The sequence below is a fragment of the Dipodomys merriami genome, unplaced genomic scaffold, assembly GCF_024711535.1.
Source record: "Dipodomys merriami isolate MVZ:Mamm:240054 unplaced genomic scaffold, mDipMer1.0.p SCAF_169, whole genome shotgun sequence".
Classification (NCBI taxonomy): Eukaryota; Metazoa; Chordata; class Mammalia; order Rodentia; family Heteromyidae; genus Dipodomys; species Dipodomys merriami.
In genome coordinates, this window is record NW_027203037.1 from 130820 (window position 1) to 153319 (window position 22500).

The window sequence follows — 22500 nt, forward strand, 5'->3', positions numbered from 1 at the left end:
CGTGTATTGTTACATTTGTAATTTTGTAATCATCTTTTTAATAGCTGTTTTTCATTTCTTGCATCTGAAGATGAAAAATTTTGAATACTTCACAAATTTTCATATCATCCTTGTGCAAGTGCCATGTTAATCTCTGTATTGTTGTAATTTTGATATACTTTCTGCTGAAGAATGTAGTATCTTGTAAATTTAAGTAGTTAATGATGCAATATTTATACAGACTTATATGCTTGGGAGCCTATTTGTAACAAGGAAACCTTATTGTTCCTAAAAAAAGCTATTGATCTTATTTCCCTAAAATTCTGTGAATAGTTGAAAAAAATATGTTGTTAAGTCGATTGCTCACATTTGCAATTTTTTGTCAATGACTATTTTAAGTCTTTTTCATTTGGAATTTGATCATACTTTCAAGTATTTATAGCTAAGTCCAAAGGTGACGGCTTTTTCAAGTACTTATTTATCCAACTGTGTTAGTTTTGTGGAGCCAATGGATTCAAAGTAAGCCATGTTTAAGAGCTACTTCTAAACATCTGCAGCTGATATTTTCCCAAATGAGGTCTTACTGGCACAAATGTCTACCTGACACTTTACCCTTCTTCCATGTAGGAACAGACCAACTAGAATATCTTACTCTGACAGCATAGATTGTCATACTGGAACAAAACTAATCTTAGTTACAATGGATCTCAGAGAGATGAACAGTTCAGCCAGAACGGTTCAGAATAGAAGGCATTTTATCAAAATATGATTGTTTATTATACCTACCATTTCAAAAGTAGCTAAAGCCAAGAAGGTGAAATATTGTTCATATGCATGATTACCTAATGTCTTGGCCTGTCTACCTTCCAACCAGGCAGGAACTTACACTACTACCATTTTATCACCAAATATTTTCGTAGTTGCAGGAGAAGTCCATATGTTTCTCTTCATTTTTAACCACAGTGTTTCCTCTTGCCTCCAAGCTGTAAATCTACAAATGGTAAAGCTTTAGGATTAACTCTAACAAACACTGAGGTAGAGATAATGGAATAATACTTTAAACCAGAGTTGCCTTTGATACCCTAACCACACCAGAACAATTCAAAACGTGCCTTTTTATTATATTATATATAGTAACATATTTTACATTTATATGTGATGATTTTATATTTCACACTATGAAACTTACTAGAATTAATTGATAATTTGACAAATAAATGGATGTTTATTCCATTAAATAGAATTAGAATATAAATAATTAGGTTAAAATATATATCAGAATATAAAAAGCATCAATGCAATATTCTAGGTACAAACTTGTGATACCTTCTAAGTGTTCATGGTCTTCTGAATTCACATATATGGCAAAAAAAGAATGTTGTTTTCCTCTAATCTATATGCGAATTTACTCTGCTGCTCTGTTTATTGTTTTAACTCGCTGATCCCAAACTGTTTTTCTCCATATTTCTGAAGCATTCCTACTGGTTTTGCCCAAATTTTGCTGATATGATGTCTAAAAAATACTATTCTTCTGTAGGACCCATGGGGTCCTAGGATCTCAGGTCCCAGTTCCCTGTATCATCAGATAACAGGGGCAAGACTTCTCACCTAGGCCCATGAAACTTGCCAACAGAAAGTAATTGAAGACCCATGTCAATTTCTCAGTTCTTATATTTCAGGGCCCCAATTCCTTGTGATGAAGAATTAGCAGCAAGCAATTGTGAAATGAAAGGCAACTTAAAATGAAGGATGAGATCACTAAAAGTACTGTAATTCAAACTTTCAATTGACAGATGACCAACCAATATGAGTGAATAAGATCACAAAGTGTCATAAGATTATTTTTAATACCCCTCCCCTAATGATTAATGAAAGATTTCAGTCCAGCATAAATAGGGCGACAAAAAGTAGTTCCTGGAAGGATAGATCCATAATTAGTCTACCAAGGCCTGGAAAACTTGACTTAGAGGTCAAATGTAATTCAGAAAAAAACATTAATTGAGAAGATCCTTAGTGCTTCAAAACACTGGTACTTCAGTACAACTTAGTTCTGTGGTATAAAATGTTGTTCTCATACCAATAATAACATACATTTAATCTCCTGAAAGTGTATTCCTTTTCAAATGAACCTTTAAAAATCACATTTGCCAAAATAGCATTCGATAAGTAGATGATAGTGACATTACAAATTTTTCAAGTGTAGGGAGCAAGTTACAATAGAGTTGATTTATTTACCCAGCACCAACCTCAAACAGGTTCAGCCGTTCATTAGAGTGTAGAAATAGTACCACCCACCATTTCTGTTGTTCAGTAGGTGCCTTCTAGAAATGTGTTAAATAGATCAGTCTCCCATATTTCAAACCCAAATGTTAGCTAATAAATTTCATCATTTAATAAGGTATATTTTAAAAAGTCACAAATAGTTGCCTTATATATTGTTTTATTTTTCCCTATCTGTCTAAAATAGCAATAAATATGACTTTAAGTCTTGAATATGGGTACTCATCAGAGATATGACAAACCTAAAATCTGTCTTCTATTTCTATCATATTCCTCTATAGTAGTAAATCTTAGTTTTCTTCCTTTTCCATAACTTATAGGTAGTAAAAATGTTATCCCATGTAAAATGAAATAATCACACCATAGTACAAAGCCCTCTATAAAAATTGGTAGTTAGGAATACATTCTAAGCCATTTTTAAACTTTCTTGTTGACTAAAGATTAATCTTCCAAGTGGATGGGAATAAAATCACGTCTAAGTGCTTCACATCTCCAGTCTTACAAATTGTTACTCCAGATGAATGAATTATGGAAATATAAGCTGACATCAGGTCAAGTATATGAAGGATTGAAACTCCATGGAATGTATATAAAACTTTCAAAGTATTATCAGACATTTTAACAAAATGACTATCAGGAAGCTGAAACCAGACAGGAATAATAGTAAAGATGAAAAATGGAACAAAGGGCAAGTACAGCTAAAATACTCAATGTACACATGTGATAAAGGAAGTGGCAAATCGGAAATAAATCTTGGAGAACGGGTTGGTTAAGAATGATAGAAACAGTGCTTGTGATCGAGGAGTATTGGACAATTAGATAGATATATTTAATTGTATTACACTTGCACAACCTTTTGAAATTCAGTTAAACACACAAAAATCACAACCAAACAGCAATCTCTAGAGAGTATGAATATGACCTTTCAAAATTTTAAGAAGTTAATCAAGGGCAATCTTGGGAAAAGCAAACAAAGCTGCTCAAAGAGGGCAGTATGGGCGAGGGGAGAAATTTGGACATATTTAAATATATTGCTGAAAATATTTTTCTTCTGCAAGTTCTCTTTGTCTGAACTGGATACTCCAGTTCTAAGCCACATTTGATAGCTTGTGAAGATAGAAGGGAAGAAATAAGATCAAGAACCCATTACTCCACTAGAGAGAAAACAATCCTCTATGCTTTCTCTCATCTGTCTTCACTACTCTTTCTTCATACTTTTAAGTAGATTTTTTTTGGTACTGAGGATCAAACCCAGGACGTCGTACTTGCTAGTCAAGCGCTTTGCCACTGAGCTACACCCCAGCCCCTTAAGTTGATGTATATATATATATATATATATATATATATATATATATATATATATATATATATATATATATTTTTATTTTTGTGAACATACTGTACAGAGGCGTTACAATTACATGGGCAATATAATGAGTACATTTTTATCAAGCATTGCAGCCTCCTCCTTTGTTTACCCTTCACATCCCTTCCCAGCCTCCCCCAAGCCCCCCCCCACTCAATCCTCCACCCCCTCCCCGCACCAAAGTTTTAAAGTTCGTTTTCGACATGAAAACTTGTACTTCTCATTGTTGCAACAGGTCCACCTGTATCCTTAAACGACTTGTTTTTCCCCATCTCTTCCATCAAATATAGTGAAAGCGGAGGTTATACTGTGGGGGAGGGACATACGAAGCAACAAAGAAATAATCTTATAAATGCGTTAGAAACAAATGCATGAAAGAAAAAAAACATTAAAATACATATCTAAAGGTTCATTTTCCTAACATCACATTATCTGACCTTTTCTGCTTGACTCATACATATACTAGATATTGCAAATATTTTTCCTTCTTTGTTCTGGCAAAGTAATTGGTCATAGTAATTCACTAATTATTATTTGCCAGTTTTCTATCATGCTGTTTAATTGTCCAAGCGAGTCCATTAACACTTCCCTCTTGTGTTTGTTTGCCATGTAACAAAATTTATTATAATGAGGACAAATATAATGTAAAACTTTGTCTCCAAAAAACCAGTCCAAGAAGCTCTAATCACAAATATTTGGCTATAATTTTTACTTTTTTCTTTTACCTTGAAAGTCTCCTTCTGTCTAAAGTGTCCAGAAAAATAAGTACTCCACCACTGTTTGGTTCAATCAAGTCTAACCTCAAAGGTATATTTTGCTAACAAGATGTTTAGAGGAAACCGAAGAATATTCCATTTTTATCTTCTCTCTTAAGATTCTCCTTAGATACCATATCAGGAACAGTGAAGTTATTCTTTGCAAAATTATTTCAGTAGTTTATTTTTCTCTTGATCTTGCATTTGCTCAACAAGATGTATGGATGAGAATAGAGTTAAATCACCCACACCTTCAAAGACATATCTGTTACAAAAGGACAATGCTTCTATGTCCTACTTCTATGCCCTTCTCTTAGCTCTTGCCTGATTTCCAATTAATCATAGCTTCTTGGCTTCAAGTCTAGTGAGCTGAAGGACTATACGGCCTCAGCCACTGCTACATTTTCATGGTTTCTCTTTTAAAACTCTTTTAAGTTGCCTCATTTGGATGTGGAATTTATTTTCATGTCTTCATTCAATCAGTTCTTCATTGTAGTGAGCCAAATAGGCTCTGTAAAATCACTTTAGGCAGCAAAATATTAACACAATGTATATCAAAAGTTTTGACATCCCTCAATGCTGAAGCCAATACTCTTAGATAGTGCTCTAAGAACACTGTTTTCTAACCTTTTCCATTCGCTCAATTCTTTTCTGAACCCAAAACTTTTTGGCTTATGTAATAAGAGAAGTCTTCACTATGTCATGTTAATAAGGATATTATATTTTTTGAGCCACTTAGAAATGTGAAATCATTGGTTTGAAGTATTCAATCAGATTGTTTTCTGTGTTTCACTGCTTCACGTGCAAAGACATTGAGTAAAGTAGTACTAACAGAAAAGTGTAAACCCAATACCTTCTTTCATTGTGGAAGGCACTTTCTCCCTAAATATTTTGACTTAAATTATCCTTTTCAGAGAATTACTGTTTGATATTTAAAGGTTAATTCACAAATTTTGATGTCTTATTTTTTAAGATCTTTGAATTTAAATTCCACTACAACCTTGTTTAACACAGTGAGAGTATATTTCCTGGATAAGGACAATTCTCAAGGGACCCTCTTATAGGATTTACAGCAGGGTTTCTGAGGTTTGTTTGTTTAGTGTGAGAAAGAGCCATCTTCAACCACATTGCTTCCTCTCAACTAAGTCTCCATGGATTTCTTTGCATGGAAACCTATTTTCCCAGGCAATTTTAAATTTTCTTAATAGGCTAAGTAGTTAAAATTTTTGAACAATTAAAATTTTCCTGTCATAACTTTAAAACTCTTTTGAAATTCCTTTATCAGAATTGCGAATTCACAAATCCTAATTCCACCTTTATCATCAAAAAGTTAACATGTTGTTTTCATGATATAGTGTCTATGCAACTATTATTTTCCAGTGGCTTTGTTATGTATATATATATGACCATATAATCTGATGCTGAGAAAAATGAACTCCAAGATATGGAAAGAGATTTTTTTGTTTATGGTTGTTGTGTTTGATGTATTATGTGATTTCTATTTTCTTTGGGTTTTTCTCTTATGGTTTATCCCCTGCTGTATATGATTTTGGTACCCTGTGTATTGTGCATACATTTACCTTAATTAGGGAACGGAAGAGCAACAACAAAATGGTTAGACAAAGGACAAATGGCAAACCAATGCAATAGCAATACTCACAAGACTATGTTGGAAATGGACATTACAACTTGTGAAGGGTGAAGGGGGGAAGGAACACAGTGAGAAAAATTAAGGGAGAGGTAACAAGTTTGAAAAGTTATGTATTCACTACTTTACAATTACTGTAACCCCACTGTACATCATTTTGATAACAAAATTTAAAAAATAAGCTGCATAAAATATAATTTCACTGTATTGGTATGGTAAATATTATTCTTTATGTAGTAACTTCTTAAAAGTCAATACTATTTGGCACCTAATTTGAATTAATTACCCTTTCTTTATCAGAGGGTCATCAACTTGAATGTTATCCAACTAGACAATACTTTCACAATATACTTGCCAATATTATGAAAAAAGAATAAATTTAATACTTTCTCATACTGAAACGGAAAACAGTTTAATTCTATGGAAACCCATAATTTTTAAAAGTAAATAAGTTGTTAAGAGGACAGAATATATATGTTATCCAAAATTCCTATGACTAAAAACTACTCATTTTAAAATTCTCAACATTCAATTCCTGAGAGATTCAACACTGTACCTGCTTGCATGTTATGAAATACTGCAATACATAGAGTTTACAATGGAGTGTTACAGATTGAGAAGTCAACAGAAAAACACCCACATTCTGTTAGAGGATAGAACTATGAAGCATCTGTAATAATTAATTCTTCAAAAGTAAGCAATTTTTTATCAGAGTAAGCTATTATTTCTATGACCATCAATCCCAAGATTTTTGGGACAGGTAAAAATAGTACTGAATTTGAAACCATTTCTCAGAGTTGTACAACATCTATTCAAAATATTTATCTGCTCATAATAGATATAGTTCCTATATAAAAGTGAGAATAGGAAAATTGAAGTTTGTTTTTCTTTTAAAATAAAGAAAATAAAAATGTAAATATGTTATCTATTTTATCAATCTCTGTGTGTCTATCTATCTATCTATCTATCTATCTATCTATCCATCTATCTATCTATCTATCTATCTATCTATCTATCTATCTATCTAATCTTATCTATCTATCTATCTATCTACCTACCTACTTACCTACCTACCTACCTACCTATCTATCTGTTTATCTGATAAATCACCTCCTTCTTGTAGAATGGTGACATAAACTCCCATAAGAGGGGTGGCATTTAAAAATGGAACTTCACAGGTTCGAATTTATAATCTTATTTGAACAGTATGCCTGGCAAGTACAATCTCAAAAATTTGCTAAACCTCTAGTAACAAGGATGTTACCATTTTTTGTTTTTTTTTAAGCCCTTCATATTCTCCTCATTCCTTTGCCTGTAAAATTTTCAGCATGATTTAGTATCATTGACTGAGTGAATTGTACATAATCTAAGTATACACTTAAAACTAGAGGTTCCCTCCTTGTGTAATAATGCTTGTTACACTAAGGTGTACTGCAGTTGGCATGACAGGTATGATGTGGAACCTTATTGTTATCATTAGAAGTTAGATATATAGTCCTGTCAGACATAACTTGATATGAGAATGTCACCACTAGAAGGAAGCAGTGAAGCCAACACCTCGTGGTTCACACCTATAACTTCTAGGGAATTCCTAGTGTCAATTAATAGTGGGCAGCATTGGTATCAGCTGTGGTGGGAAAGTTAGAAGTTTGTGGTCTCTGTCAGTCAGGGCATAAAGACAGACCCTAACTCAAGAATAATTAGAGCAAACTAGGCTGAGGGGTTGTTATTCAGTGGCAGAACATCAGCTGAAAAGCATGAGACTTTGAATTCAATCCCCACTACTGGCACAACAAAAATTTATTTTAATAAACAAAAGAGGGAAACTGAAAACAGCAACAAACCTAGAAATGAATCATTAGCAATGTACAGTAATTTATTTTGAGGAGTATAAGAGAGAGATTCACTTACAACTCCTTTCATAAAAGAAACCAAGATAAAAGTTTTCCAAGGCCAATTTTCCGATTCCCAAAGGCAGATGAGAAGTCCAGAGGATTGCAGATGCCCAGAAATCACTGGCCCAATGGTAAAGCGAATTTATAGGCAAAAACTAGGATACATTTAAGGTTTGAAATTTGAAGAAGAAAGAAGTAATAATTTAATTATCTGCTATCTCAGCCAAAGGAAAGAGCAAAGATCAGTTGGTAGAGCTCTATTCAGAGTGAAAGCATCAGCTACTTAGAGTCCCAGTCTTGGGCTAGAGAGTAGGGTAGAAAGAGGACAGAGAGAGAGAGAGATGGGGCAGAGGGGGAGAGGGAAAGTGGAAGAGAATGACAGAGCAAGAGAAAAGAGAGAAGGGAAGGAAAGAATGAAGGAAAGAAAAGGAGAGGAAGGAAGAGAAAAGGTGAGGAAGGAAAAGAAAAAGAAATGAAAGGAAGGAAAATAAAAAGAAAGGAAAAGGAAAAGAACAGAAAAATAATTAATTAAGTCCCTTCCTTCATTGTTGGCATTGAAGCCACTCTGTGAGGAAATCTGTTTTCATTTATATCAGTGAAGATAATTCCAACCTAAATTTTTAATTAGGAATAAATGCATTTGGATATGTATATTATATTTTTTCTTCTTCTTCTTATAAACAACTTAATCTTAAACTGTATGAAAAAAATACAGGGAGAATGAACCAGAATAAGTTAAACAAACATTCTTTAAATGGAAACAGTGCAGCATCTTACCCTGAATAGCAGTAACAAAGTATCTTAGACTAGGGGATTCAGAAACAAAAGAAATATATCCTCACAGAATTTCCTGCCCGGGCTGGCTTTGAACCACGATCCTCCTTTCTCAGCCTCCTGAGTAGCTAGGATTAGAGGTGTGAGCCACCAGTGCCCAGCTCATATAACTTCTTGAAAAATACCTCATCAGGCTAAAGATGTAAAAAATTAGAATAAATAATATTTTATCATTTTAAGATATTCTCTTTAAAGATTTTTAAATGATATGTGATGATTATTATAAAAACTAAATAATTGATTTCTGAGTTACAAAAATGATAAATTATAATCAAGTAATGATCAAGAAATTGAACTAAAAGCTATCATACAACTGGATTTCTCAAAGGTTACAAAGAATTTAAATTTTCTCAAATCTTTGAGTATTTTCAAAATGCCATTGTGAGTTTAAGGTTATTGGATTATTGATTTTTTTTGGTTAAACAAAACGGAGAAATCAATTTGTAGGTCTTTCTTATTTGCAGGGGGAAGATAGCTCAGGGGGCTTGAACTAGGATCCTGGTGCTCACTCTGAGCTTTGTTGATTAAGGCTAGTGTTCTAGCACTTTGAGCCCAACTCCACTTCCAGTTTTTTTTTCTGATTGTTAATTAGAGATAATAGTCTTATGTACTTAACTGCTCAGGCTGGCTTTGAACTGCAATCCACAGATCTTAACATTCTGAGTAGCAAGGATTACAGGAACGAACCACCAGCACCTAACAGCTACAGATTTAACATACAATGAAAACAAAGGAAAATCTAGAAATGGACCAAAAAGAATAAAGCATCATCTTATCAACTGAATGATAACTGTTTTGTTAAACTACCTAAGAATAATAAAACATAATTTAAGATAATACATAAACAACAAAAAAAAAACATTCAAAAGCACTTTGAAGGCAATCTTGGGGTCACTGAATACAGTTGCTTTCCTAATATGTTCACATTCAAGTAAACTTCAATCTGACGTTGGGAAAAAATCAATAAATTAATGCAATATTGAACAAGATTATGACTCCTAATTTATTTTAATTGTGTAGTAGTAATCAGTCATGCACTGTGTAACTTTGCTTTAAAAAACAGATGCATACTTTGGCTCCCTGATCCTTGATTTTTGCCTTTAGGAGGAACAAATTCCCTATGTATGCTTGTGGCTGGTCTAGAAGCACCTTATTATAAGAAAGACCACAAAATAATTTACTAAGAGCAGCAAGAAAATAAAACATGAACTATCTATGGGCTTCCAGAAGTTTCTAGCCCATAATGACAAAAATAAGAGTGTAGAGTTTTCTTTGGTAATTAGGAATCATCTTCTCCGTCTATAAGAGAGGGAGTATCCAAATAGTAGAAATGAGCTTTCTTAAATGAGCTTTCATGAAGATAAATACTGTATTAGAAGACAGGATTTCTTCTCTTAAGGTTTATTACTGGAAAGGTTCTCATTGTATAACATTTTCAAGAGCAAATTCTGTTTTATGAATGCTTGGAGGTGGTAGAAGTGCAGAGGGTGCTGGCATAAGATAGGATTCCAATTATTTTAAATGTTATCATGCATTACTGCTCTTTTTAATCTTCACTTCTTTCATTGTGACAGCAGAGGGCACTTCTACATCCAGAGAATTCAGAGTATTATAGGAAACTAAACCTTGAGCAAAGGAAATCCCCAGATACAAGGATCACTAATACGGAAAAATAAACATGATCCTAGGCTACCAAATGAATACCTATCCATTTACTGTTATTGTGTATTAGCACCCAGAGACTAGGTAGTGAAAAAGCAAGTTGTTGGGAAAATAGTGTCCTCTCTTCATTTCACAGGAATAAAATTTTGAAGGAAAGTGAACAAGATTTCTTTTTTTCTTGTCTTTTAGGTGCTGGTATGGAACCTGAATTCAGGGGCTCTGACTCTTGCTCCACTCTATTTTTACTCAAGTTTGGCACTCTGCCATTTGTACCACAATTCTCTTCTGGATTTTTAATAATTAGTTGGGAGACTCTCTGACTCTTCTGCCTGAGCTGGCTTTGAACTAATACCTTTCATACTTCTACTTCCTGGGTATCTAGAATTACAGTCATGAACCACCAGAAACGTTTCATTATGTTTTCATTTTATGCTTTTAAAATGTTACTAGAACTCTCCTACAATACAGTTCCTGTGATTTCCTTTACCCAGGGGTAGTAGCCTGTAGTTAGCTAATTGATGTCTCTGTTAGCAGAACAGTCTTGAAAAAAATAAAAAAAGAAATCCTTTAAGCTGCTGTATCAGTTCATATATTACAAGATATTTTAGAGAGATATTATTTAATATTTGCTTTGATACTGCAGCATATGCTTTCGTTACACATAAGGATAATTAACCTTTATGATGGGCTTGAGATATGGGAAGACACTGTATGAAATAGCTTGAATATTATTTGTGCAATAACAAACTAAAGAGGTAAAATCTTACTAAATGTTCTTGTCCCTTCAATACGATTCTGTTTATTCACTTATATTGCTTTCCATATGACTTTCTTTGACTGGAGTCTTTTTTTGTTGGTGGGTGGTTATTTTTAAGTGAAATGAGAAACATTCTAAGGCAGTTTTCAAGATGATGCAATCTAACCTTGTATGTATTGTATAAACCCTGCAACTTAATAAGTACTTGTGCTGCAGAGAGAAAAAAGCCTTGTAATTACTAAAGACAACATATGGCAGGTGCATTGAAACTCTGGGTTGACAAGAAAAACATATGACTTCAGCTCATTATAAGTATTTTCAAAGATACTACTACTTGCAACAGTAATTAAAATTTACCAATATTTGTGAAATTGCCAGGTGACACCTATATATGGAATCAATGTATGCTTTGCATTATTAAGTTTACACAAAATGCATAATCAATTATAAAATTGTTTTTCCTCTCTGCATATGTACGTATGTATGTGTGTGTATGTGTGTGTACATGTGTATGCATACATATGTACATATACAGATATGTGTATATGTGGAGTATGTGTATAGAATCTTATGATTTGCACATCTCATTTTTATTTATAATATACAGTAGCTTTGTGTATCCATGTATTCTGATTACTAATATATGTACCATAGCATTTGTAATCTGCTGGAATCATGTAACAATTAGCATTAAGAAAATGTATTGATTCCATTCAACAAGACCTCTTAGTTTCCAGATCACATAGTACTGCGGGCAACACCACTGTGATTATAAGAAATGTTTGTTGATTAAACACAAATGCAACTCTAATAATATGCATTAACATCTTAATTCTAAGAACTCACACAACAAGGGAAAATCCTTTCTAAGGAAATTTGATTTTTCTCCCTCCCTAAACTTAATAGGTTACATATTAGAGGTTACTGACTACCCTTGAGAAAAGTTATTTTAAAAAATATAATTTCAAATTTATGACAACATAACCACTTGAAATTGCCTTTCGAGTAAGGGTTTACTTTTATTTGTTTAATCAATCCAAGCTTTATGAAACTCTTAGAGGGCTATAAATAGCTAGAAACTTTCTTAGGAAAGGAAATAATATATAATAGGCTAACTAACAACGACTTTCATAAAGTCAGCAAACTCTGAAATATAGTTCTCTTATGAATTCTGAATCAAAGTGCATATAGTTTAAAAATATAAAATGTTTAGGAATGTAATGTAACATATGTAACATGTAACTTTTTTCTTAGTTAAAAAATATTGTTGTTGTTATTCTAAAGGTGAGGAACAGAAGGTTTACAATTTCATAAGCCAGGTAATGAGTACATTTCTTTTTGTATCGTCTCCTCTTACTTTGCTCTCCCCCACTCCTCCCGCCAGTCTCCACCCACAAATGGTATAGTTTCTTTTCAACCTAGCATCTAGAAAGTACCACTTGAAATGTAGGATTTTCTTTGTTTTTGTTTTTATTTTTTACTTTTTTATTTATTTATTTTTTAATGTGAAAATACTGTACAGAGGGGTTACAATTACATGGGCAAGATAATGAGTACATTTCTTATCAAGCATTGTAGCCTCCTACTTTGTTTTCCCTTCCCATCCCTTTCCAGCCTCTCCCCTTCCCCACGACCAAATCCCTCCCCCCCCCCACCAAAGTTGTAAAATTCATTTTCGACATAACAACTTGTACTTCTCATTGTTGCAACAGGTCCACCTGTATCTTTATTTAAACGACTTGTTTTTCCTCTTTCTCTCCACAAATTATACCGACATCAAATACAGTGAAAGCAGGGGTTATACTTTGGGGGAGGGACATACAAAAGCAACAAAGAAATAATCTTATAAATGAGTTAGAAACAAATGCATGAAAGAAAAAAAAAACATTTAAATACATACCTTAGGGTTCATTTTCCTAACATCACCTTATCTGACGTTTTCTGCTTGACCCATACATATACTAGATATTGCAAATAATGGAAACCATGGGACCTCTGTTTCTTTGGGCTTGGCTTCCTTCACTTAATATAGAAATGTAGGATTTTAACATAAGCTTAATTTTATATTTTGAAGCATTCAGGTTGTATCAACTCTGGACAGAGTATTCTTTTGTTTATTTTGATTATGTTTCAACAGAATGGGGAAGGACTTCTAAAATCATAGACGGTACTAGAAATTCTGAGTTTGAAAATGCAGCTCCTGGAGAACACAGGCATATGTGAAGACCCAGATCCAGCACTCTTTGCCACTCACAACTCACCGAGCCCACCAGGCTCTGGAATGCTGAGTAGAACCATCTCACCTGATTCATAAGAACACCCACAACTAGATACTGGATGCTTGAGTCCAGGAGAAACAACTTTAATCCACCTTACTCAGAAGTCCTTCTGAGTAATTGGAAGCACAAAATAAAATATTGCTTTTTAGAATAGCAGGAATTCCATAAATGAAAGGTTTTCTTCTTATTATTGTTTTGAGAAGCCCAAATGAACAGTGACCACCTCTCCTAGGTGAGCTGCTTAAGAGCTAGAAGCAACTGCTATTACCATTAAGGAGAGATGAAGTAATTAGGAACTATCAAAAGGATTCACTGTTGCCTTTTGGGAGCAAGAACCATGGTAGGCATGTCTGGGTTGAGCTGGAGTTATGGAGAAAGTATAAGGATAGAAGGGAAGAATTATGGCCCTTCCTTCTCCATCACTAAAGCATCCTACTGTCTCTAATACTGATGTAAAACACAAGAAAGTGCATGGCATCCTTTTACAGATGATAATTCTCACCATAAAATCAGATGTCAAAGGAGTCATAGAATAGTTTCAGCTTTCTATCCAGGTGCTTAGAGGAATGTTCACTGGCCTCATAGAATAGATTCTAAAATAATAGTTCAATGTACTCAATGAATTCCACCTCTGCTGCTACTCAGTAAGTATCCATCAGCTTACAGATTCTGTGTCTTCAGCTAACACCAGTAAATATGTTTTCAGAAATTAAAAGAAAAAAAACTATCACCTTTTTCCAAAATGGAAATATAGCCAGGTGATTTTAGCCTATCCCTTTAATCCAATCTACTTAGCAGGCAGAGATCTGAGGATCGCAGTTCAATGCCAATCACAGGCAAGTGTCCAATAAACATGTAAAATGTAGAAATTAGCATTGTCGTTCAAGTAGTAGAGACCAGTGTTGAGGGGAAAATACAAGCAAGAGTGGAATACCTGAGTTCAAACCCCAGAAGTCACACACACACACACACACACACACACACACACACACACGCACACACACACACACACACACACACACACACACACACACACATACACACACACACACACACACTCAGAGAGAACAGATCATCTTGTTCCTGATAGAAGATCATTGCTCTTTCAGTTTAGGTGCAAATGACTCTAGTAATTGGCAACTTCAAGCTGAAGTGGAAAGCTACCATTAACACCAATCTTATTTAAAATGCTAGCTAAAACAGTTGCCAAAATACCAAAAGGATAATCATCACAGAATATTGTTCATATTTAAATCTTCCTATTACTATTTCCAAATTTTCTATGCCTTCAAACAGTATTTACTCTCCCATAGAAAGTGAACTGGCATACATACAATGTTCATCTTTTTACCTGAATAATGAAAACATGCAATTCTAAACCAGCATAGTCTCCTATTTTCTCCCTTCCTCATTCTTTCTTTAATTAAAATCCACCTTAAAGCCAAGGAACGTTTTTAGATGTTCATTATTGTAAGTTGCTTGGCAGTTCTGCTTTCCCTGCTGTTCCAATATCATTATCCCCCTTGCCTTTCCAGCTGTCCATCATGAGCCTTCAGAGCACCAGGATTTTCAGATCATCTCTTTCCTCCAAACTTGTGTTTCCAAATGTATTACTTGAAGATCTATCCAGTAGAAAGGTGATTCTTCTTTTAATTTGAATTGCAATGGTGCAAACATGTATTCTATGGATGCCAACACAAGGAACAGGGTTAGGTTCAACTGTTTTATCTTTGCTCAACTGGTGCTATGAACCTAACTGTAGTTCTGAGTAAGGGAGTTGGTAATGTTCCTGGAAGAAGTCTACTGTCTGAGTGATTATTCAAATGAGCTTTGTCTTTGCCTCCTGGAGAGCATCATTTGAGGACCACTACTTTCACACAATAATAATATTTCAAATACTTACCTTAATTTCTGTTGTTATTGTTGTAGTTGTTTGGGGGAGTATAGATTGGTCCTGAGGCTCAAACTCTGGGCCTGGGTGCTGTTTTGAACTCTATTTTTTCAAGGCTAGCATTTGAGCCATTTTGCCACTTCTGGCTTTTCTGTGATTTAATTGCATAAGATTCTCACAGACTTTTCTGCCAAGGATGGCTTTGAACCATGATGCTCAAATCTCAGCTTCCTGAGTAGCTAAGATTACAGGTGTGAACCACCAGTGCCTGGCTACTTAATGTCTTAGTTGGCTCTTGAAACTTCTATTATAAATTAAAATCAAATCAAATTAAATTAAATTAAAAGCATACATAGCAGTGGTGCTCATTAGACTCTATGTGGAAATTGAACTATATAACCTGTGGGTAGGAACAGGAGGGACAACCAGGGAGTGAGAGAAGGGGTGACATTGTTCAAAAAGATATGTACTCTGACATATAATTGTGACCCCTCTGTAATCACCTTCATAATAAAAAAAAAGTGCATAAAATACATACTGCTATGGTCTTCTTTAGTTGATCTACTACTCCATATGGTAAAATTATGTTTACAAAGGATAGCAAATAGTAGAGTTGTTTCAGGTTGTCTGTAAATAGACCATTTTCATTATGTTGTGCAATTAAGTATAAGTGTCTCCAACAGCAAAGCTTTCAATCACTGCAAGTCATTAGGTCATTAGTCCTACAATTACTATTTAGTATCTCTCTTAGAATTATTCTGCATTTTCTTACTCCCATAATTCAACTGATATATCTATCATAGATCAAAACAATTGTGTGTGTGTGTGTGTGTGTGTGTGTGTGTGTGTGTGAGTGTGTATGCTTGCTAATCCTGAGCTAGTCAGGGCTGAGTGCTGAGCCTGAGATTCCTTTTGGCTCAAGGTGAGAACTGTACAACTTGATGTGCAGCTCTATTCCCAGGTTTTTTGGTGATGAATGGGAGATCAGAGGCTCACAGCCTTTCTTGGCTAATTTTAAACAATAATCCTCAAATATCAGCCATCTGGGTAGCTACGATCACAATTGCCAGCAATTGGTGTCTAATTAAATATTATTTTTATGTAATGGTTTTCATTAGGTGTTACATTTGAAGATCTTTTTAAACATTGAGATGGACACAGGACTGTGGATGTCTGTTGGAACTGAAAGCACATACTCAAGCACCCCAACAATAACTCTGGAAACAGGATTTCTAAATGAATGTGAAATTAGAGATTTATTGACATTTATCTGATCTCTTCCATTATACTTAACACAAAGGTAAAGTCACCTTAACACTTTCAAAAACATTAAGGATGAGTTTATGTTCCATGTTCGTGGTTTATTTGGATTTGTTTTCCATTTTCTACAGTTTACTAAAGACTAGAAGAATTCGATCTACAATCACTAGAGCTACATGCCATAGAAAAGTGAATTGTGGCAAGAGACACCTTGGGGTTTATAGACTGATCCCTTTCTCTCCCTTTTCCTTCGCATAAGAATAATATAGAATTTTGAATTTACAGCAGTGCTAACAGTTTGACTGAATAATTATTTAAGGAAACTCTTCAGCCCATGGGACCATGTCCCACAATGCCGCTGGTCTCTATATGATTCAAAACTTTATCAAAATTTATCAAAGGTATTTCTACGTGTTTCCAAATGTTCCTTAGGGTTAATATTAATTACATAAAAGCCCAAGGCATGTGGCAACCTCATGTTCTATTGCCTCCATATTTGTGATATTCACAATAGTATCTCCATTATCTTTAATGCTTTCTGTGTGACTTAGCTTAAGATCTTTCCAAAGAATCATACTATTCAGCTTAAAAATAACAAATCCAAATTTCATTTCACCAAACCTGTTTTGAAAGTGTGAGTGTAATGAATCTTCATTTTTTGTTTAACAACATTGTGATATTTCTGGTACAGACTACCTTTTGTACTTTATCTTTTCTTTTTTCTCCATACTGCTTATGATTATGTGGTAGGCATCTTTTATACATGTAGGTGCCAATGTCCTTTGCCTCACTGCTGTGGACTGCTTTGTCTAATCGAGTATGTGAGTAGATTTAAAATGTATCTATTTCCATCAAGGTCTGAAAATGCATTACTAACTTTTACCAGTATTTTGTATTTTCAGTTCTGACATGTTATCAACATATCTCAAGAAACCATTATTCTACGAATCTAGCTTCTGTACAACAGGCACAAAAAACAATTGAAATGAAGAGTTCTGTCTAGCTCTGATAAGGCCAGAGAAGCTCAGCCAGGCAGATCAAAATTCACCCAACTTGCGGATGAATATAAAATCAATGCCTGGTGTAGAATGCCACTGAGGTCCTGTTATTTTGTACTTGACTATTGTCTAGAAGGATAAATGAAAACAGCATTGCTATTTAGTAGCTCTCTTCCATTAAGAAAGACAAGGTTACATGTATTGTAACTGCCTTCATTTATGAGTCAATTGGACAGATGATTTAACTTTACTCTATCATAAACATTCTAGTTTTCTAGGATTATGCACCTTCTATAAACATATAGACTAACTTTTCACATCAATAAAATATGTCATCTGTGAGCTAGGGACAAGAGCCATCTGTGTTTCAGGGCATGCATCATTAGAAAAAGAATGATCTTGCAACAGATAGAAAAGCTCAGAGAAATGAGGGATTCGTGAGTCTCCACTGACTTTCTAAAGTGGGCACGAAAAATGGAAGTGTATTTCAAGCTTCAGATTTTCCTATGAAGAGTCACAGAAGGAAAGGAGGGAGACAAAGGAATCCTATACATCTAGACATGGAAAGAGGAAGAATTCAAATTTAAGATTTTGGATTTGGGAAGGTGGCTCAGTGGTAGAGTTCTTGCCTAGCATGCATGAAGCCCTTGGTTTGATTCCTCAGTACCACAAAAACAGAAATAAAACAGAAGTGGCACTGTGTCAAGTGGTAGAGTGCTAGCCTTGAGCAAATAGAAACTCAGAGACTTTACCCAGGCCTTGAGTCAAGACCTAGGGCTCGCAAAAAATAAACAAGTTAATAAAATAAAAAAATGAATTAAATTAAACATTTACAGAACATAAACTGTGAAGAAAAGCATATAAAAGGTCAAATGGATTAGCATTAGATTGTGGACCTGTCATGTGAACCCTCAGGAACAGTGGTTGTTTGGTAATTTAACTACAGAAAGTAATGCACATGTTAAGAAAAAGTGAGAAAGGATAATGTAGTCTAAGATTGTTTTCAAGGAATAAATTCTCTTCACACAGGAAACAAAGGTTGAAGAAGTAATATGACATATTTAAATGTAATATGGTGAAATCCTTTTGAGGAAAAATAAATCACAGATTTTATAGGGGTTCCTCAATGTTGTGACAATCCAGATTACAATATCATACTTTGATTTTACTCAAACACTTCATTAAATCTCTTCATTCCCAGCTGGACATCCTTCAGGATGTTTGAGCTGATATTTACATCAGGTCAAAAAATGATTATAGTCACCAAATTCATTTATGAGTAAAGTTCCTTCTAGGTAATGAATAAAATGCTGGTGTTCAACTACATGAGTTACAGCTCCACTTCTGTATTTTTGCTAGTTAATTGGATATGAGTCTCAAAGAATTTCCTGTCAGTATTCCTTAATACTCAGGACGCAAAGATCTGAGGATCACATTTCTAACCCAGCCCACAAAGATCTTAGTTTATGAGTATCTAGGAATGCTTGCATTAACTTCATGTTTTATTTATTATTATTATTAGTAGTAGTAGTAGTTGTTGTTGTTGTTGTTGTAGTTATTTGACCATCAGCCTGTCCTGGTTCCTCCGTATGATTAGCTGAGTTAGCCTTGTCTTATGGCTCTGATATGTTACAATATGCTAGAATCAATGCAACTTTTCTCTTTAATATACAATCTGCCTGAAAATTATTGTGATCATTTTTTAAGAAACCATTATTAAGTTATAATTGACATAATAATACAATTCACCCAAGTTTAACAATTGTTTAATGAAATAAAGTATTTCATATTTTCATTTTAATAAAGTATATGTTAAAATTTAAATTTTTACGAAGTATGACTATACTTCATACACCTAGTGGCTGCTTTTTTCCAATCAGAGATATCTAGTTAGACCTTTTCCAGGTTTAGTTCATTTTATTTCTGTGAATGCCTTCTATATTTTGACCATTATTCTTTTATGAGATATATGGTTGGCAACTATATCCCATACTCTATAATTTGATTTTCTATTCTATTGATGAATTTCTTTGCTGCACATAAGATTTTTAGTTTGATGTAAGTATGTTTGTTTGTTTTTTGTTGTTTATGTTTTTGAGATCATATCCCAACAATCTTTCCCCCAAAATATTGTTATGCATCATTTTCCTTGTGTTTTCACTGTTTTTCTTCCTCTATTTTTATATTTTCAGGTACTCTGTGAAGAATTTCAACCCATGTTGAACTAATGTTTGTGTATGCTATATTATGTATTAAATTTTGTAGATCTGGACATATAATTTTCCCAACACCATTTATTAAACAGACTCTTTTTCTGTGTGTTCTCTTTGTACAAAAACAAGAAAAGCTGTTGATATTCACCAAACCTTTAACTTTTGGCTATTTGTCCTGTCACTTTGGTCTTTGTGTCAGTCTTTCTGCCCAAAAAGAGTAAGTTTGGATGGTATAGATTTAAAAAAAAAATTTTGAAGCCAGATGATGTGATCTCTAGTTACTTTTATTTTGGAGTCCTTTATGTCAGCTAACAAAAATTTTAATTTTATTTCTATTTCTATAAAAAATAACAATGGATTTTTAGTAAGGATTTTACTGAATCTGTTGATTACTTTGAGGAGGAAGGACATTTTATGGAAATACGAGCATTTTAATAATATGTATTCTAAGACATTGATATATTTATTTATATTCATTTATTACTTCTTCAATTATTTCATTAATGTCTTCCAGTTTTCTGAATCTAGACTTTGTATCTTCAATGGATTTTTTTCTGTGTTGTAGTAAATCATATCTTAGGGTTATTTTTCTTAATTTAATTTTCTGAGTTGACATTTACTATATGAGAAAATTCTTCTGATTTTTATAGGTTAGCTTGTTGCCTTGCAATGTTACTGAATTTATGCTATTATGCATTATACAATGTTTACTTTTTTCTTATATAATACCATTTCATCTTCATGCATTTTTATATTTTCTTAAAAAGAAAGAGAAAAAGGGGAAAGTCCTGGAAGGAAGGAAGTGGTGTGATAGCAGAAGGGGAAAGACATTGGAGGAGAGGAAGTTGAGTGGGGGCAGGAGGTAAAGGGTGGCAACTGACAACCCAGGCAAAGCAGGTCAGACCTGTGGAGAGTGGAGAGGCCTGAAGAGAAGAAGGAACTGGTAGAAGGGAAAAATGGAAAGACATGGAAGGATATATATTTCTTTAGCCAAGGAGAGACAAAGGGAAGGGGGAAAATGGCTTGCCCTTTCATGTCTGGAATTTTGGATATCATAATTTGGGGGGTTGGTGATTGGGAGAATATTTATTATATTAAATGTATCTCGATGGATTCTCTTGAACTACAGAGTTCCTAATTTTTGGAAACCCCATCAAGATAATCAATTTGGATAGCTGTTCGGTCTGCGTCCATCCCACGAAAGACGGACAGGGTCCGAGGAAAGGTAAGTGCGGCGCTCTCCCATTCCCCAGCCTCCCTCAGCCCAGGAGACAATCACACACAGTGGGGAGCCAAATCCAGCAGGTAGAAAACTCATTTATTAACAGAGAGCAACCCTTTTTAAAGCCAAAAAGGGGAGGTGGCATGCCAAGGGAGGAAGAGGAACCAATCACTGTCAAGGTCACACCCTATCATGCACCTGAGCCCTCACCGGCTGGTTAGGCACTGATTGGAAGATCAATTGGGCTCTGCCCACTCTACTCTCTCCCAGCGCCATCTTTGCTGCCCATGTGCTCTACTGTAAATTAGGCCCTGCCCACTCAACCCCCTCTCAAAGCCATCTTTGCTGTCCATGTATGCCACAGATTCCCACCCTTTTTCTTTATTTTAATGGCAGACCCACCTCCCAGTTAGTTATCCTTTTCCCTCCTCTGTAAAAGTTGTTTTAACAGGATTACATTGGTAAGGATAGCATTGGCTACACAGGGGGTTCCAGGCAAGTCTGGTGGTCGAGATTCGCCAGACAAGGATAGGGAGGCCCCTTGTGCATGATCCAAGAGCCTGTCCCAGTTACCTCACATCCGCACCTAGCACAGTAATAAATATCAGTCCCACCACAGTTAGAAATGTCCGAAGCAGTTCAATTAAATCCTGGGCACCCGCTGTCTTTTAAGTAAGCCAGTTCCTTGTACATGCCTTTAAGCTAGCACAGCGGTCAAGATGGCATTTGAGCTTTACTGTCAGCTCTCAATGGCTCCCAACATCATCTCCCCATCTTAGTTTAAAGAAACGAACCCGCCTGTCTTAGGTTGGGTAGATCGCTTTGTTTGCCTTACCCGTCATCGGGAACTTCTTCAGAGCAAAGCTGAAGGCCCTGTCTTAGGTTGGTCAGACTGACACCCCCTCTTACCTGTCTCTGGCTGCGATTCCTCTCGGGCAGGGGGGGGGAATTCATTCATTTGGAGCTTGATAACTGCCTCGCTAAGCTCTTAAGAGTTTTGCAGTACATGTAACATGCAAAGAAGACATATAAAAAACCATCAGCAAAAGCATTACCAGGCCAGGAAATGTCACTAGTCCTTTAATCTTAGTGAAGGATGGGATATCAGTCTTTGCCACTTCAGAGTCCAGAGGTGGGGCTTGTTCTAATCCATCTATTTGCCTGTGGGGTTGGACAAGATCTAAACTGGAAGCATAACAAAAGAACAATTAAAGCAGGTAACATTAAAAAAGTGACTCCTACAAAAATATTAAACAGTCCATAGTGTGGTGATCAAAATGAAGGTGAGGCCACCAGGTCAAAGGAACAGCTTCTCTTGTGGTGCTATTGACGATTTCTGCATTGCCAGCATTGACCACTGCCCAGGTCACCTGTTGAGCTTGATGCATTTTCCATAGGGCCATTCACAGGATTGGGAGTCAGGACAGCCAACAGATAGAGTATGGCCATCTGCAATTGTTA

The 22500-nt window shown here is 34.9% G+C and overlaps 1 pseudogene; it reads right to left on the minus strand.

The window, feature by feature from the left end:
* Positions 1-73: 73 nt before the first annotated feature.
* Positions 74-173, minus strand: LOC138828965 (U6 spliceosomal RNA; annotated as a pseudogene).
* Positions 174-22500: the final 22327 nt, after the last annotated feature.